This window comes from Solanum tuberosum, unplaced genomic scaffold, assembly GCF_000226075.1.
Source record: "Solanum tuberosum cultivar DM 1-3 516 R44 unplaced genomic scaffold, SolTub_3.0 scf00394, whole genome shotgun sequence".
NCBI lineage: Eukaryota > Viridiplantae > Streptophyta > Magnoliopsida > Solanales > Solanaceae > Solanum > Solanum tuberosum.
Window position 1 is genome coordinate 416,397 of NW_006239329.1, and position 2,463 is coordinate 418,859.

General features: G+C 32.5%; 1 pseudogene; it reads right to left on the reverse strand.

The window, feature by feature from the left end:
* Positions 1 to 1,141: 1,141 nt before the first annotated feature.
* On the reverse strand, positions 1,142 to 1,821 carry LOC107057935 (sugar carrier protein C-like; annotated as a pseudogene).
* Positions 1,822 to 2,463: the final 642 nt, after the last annotated feature.

A 2,463-nucleotide genomic window follows, 5' to 3' on the forward strand; every position in this document is an offset into this window, starting at 1 on the left:
CTATCAGACTACAATATTGTCATTGGTGAAAAAATAAACAATTCTTGACAAAAACTAAAATCATATGAAAGTAGTCATTAACACTAACAAGTCTAAAAACAGTAAATTGATGGATCCAAAGTAGAAATGATAGTACCTTTAGAGGAATGAATTCGATTAGAGAAAGGAAACTCAAAAGTGGTCGAGCCAGTCACTATATATTCAAAACTCAAGAGGTATAGAAAAAGTATTTTCTTAACCATTTGAAATTGGAGTTACTCAGCAGTAATAAAGATTTCTCATCTCAAAAAACAGAACAAACAAGTTTGGTTTGTGAATCTTTATAGTTGGACAAGAGGGTGCAAAAACAACATAAACAAATCAAACTGCCTTTCAATATAAACCTAAAAATCGTTAAAAAGGTTGTCTTTGTAAAAGTTTTGTCAAATTCGTTAATAATATCTTCAAGAAAGTTTCGATCTTCATTTTTTTTCTCAAAATTTATTGTAGAAGAAATAGAGTAGTGGTAGACTGGTAGTAAGCCAAAGGGGGAAAAAGAATAAATAATGACTAAAGAAAAAAGGAATTTTGAAGATTAATATAGTGGAATAGCAAGGAGACAAAGAAGACAAAAAGGGAACAACTGAGCTTGACCCTTCCAGATTCTAAATGGATCCCAATTGTGTCCCTCAAATTATACTATTTTCCATTAGTCCAACTTCATAGTGACTTTGTTCTAAGCTAAAATTCCTTCTTTTTATGAGTTTGGGAGAAGTCAATTGAGTTAATAAAGTACAGTCTTTGATCAAGATGAGTGCAAAACTATAGAAGGTAAAGGTACAACCTTTAACCAAACATTAATTGTGTACATAACTTGCTTCTTCTATTTCTTATTATTTTGCCGTGAATTCCACATCGACTTGAGCTTGAGATCTCTAGGTTCGATTCATAAATGTCGGTATCTCAATCACAAATTAATGTTGTCCTCAAAATACCTCATAGTTTTTAGTCAACTATATCCTTATGGATCTAATTATGTTTGGCTAACTACAACGGAATAGAGTCATTCTAAGTAGAATCCATTCTTACAATATGTCAAATAGAGGGGATCAGTCATGTAATAGAACCAACGAAAGTTTCACCATGAAAAATTCCAAGAACATGAAATGAATAAAATTAACTTACTTGGCAAAAGTGCATTTGAAATCCCACTTGAAGAAACAAGAATCTCCTTCCCAATTTATCAACATATATAGTAGTAAATAGAAACTACAGTGGCAATGATATTGACTCCACCAGTGATAACAATAGACAAAGCTGAAGTATCAGCACCAAAACCAATAGTCTTAAACATCACTGATTCATAGAACATAATCACATTGATTCCAGTAAGTTGCTAGAAAAATGGAATCATAATTGCCATGGTGAGATATGGTGTATATTTCTTTTGCAACAAATTCCTCCAAGGGTGTTCTATTTTCCTAGAGATTTCATTTGCCACAACTAAATCATTGAACTCTTCATCTATATCTTCAATTCCCCTGATTCTCTTCAGCTTAAACTTGGCTTTGTTGTGATTACCACGTTCTATCATGGAATTTAGGTCTCGGGGAGGAACAATGAGCCTACTGTGATGATTAATACAGGTACCATGGTACCTCCTAAGCTCAATCTTCACCCCCCATGAATCTTGGCAAAGAAATAGTTCAAGACATGGGCTCCAAGTATACCAATTATGATGGACAGTTGAAAACCAATGTTGAGTGCTCCTATGTACTTTTATGGAGCCATTACAGATAGGTATAGTGGAACAAACTCCAATTCAATGAAACAAAAACAATGTTAATCCCCATGTGATAAGATAGTATTTTGATACATTATACACATCTTTAATTTAAGATGTATGTTCAACTGCAACAGTTTGTTGGACTTGTAGTATGCAGATCACAAATTTATTGTTATATATAAAAATCAGTAGATCTCAAACTTGGCCAAATGAGACAATTGAGGTATTTGAACAATATGTTGAACCAAAATTCAGATTTTTTGTTGCTTAACAATATCTCGAAATATAACCTGAAGATCTTAAATTTCTCATAACCGAGAATCAGGAAGCACATATATTGCATTGATAGCAACAATCGAAAAGGGAAAAAAAAAAGTATCCACCTTCTTACTTGAAACCCTTTGCAGTTGATTATATGTGCAACTTGCTAAGAAGCACCTTTCTTGAAAGCTAAAATTGAGATAGATTGATGATTATGAGGAACTTTCATAACCAAAATTGAATACTTTGAAAAGATAGAGGAGCCAAAGTGAGGAAGAAGAATAGGATCCCAAGAGATGAGATTCCAGAAAGTACGGCTAACAAGAAAATAAAACGGATATATATCTATAGACTAATATGCCCTTAGATAAATCATAAAGTCCGATCGTCTTCACCTTTCTAGATAATAGATAGAAATATATATATATATATATATA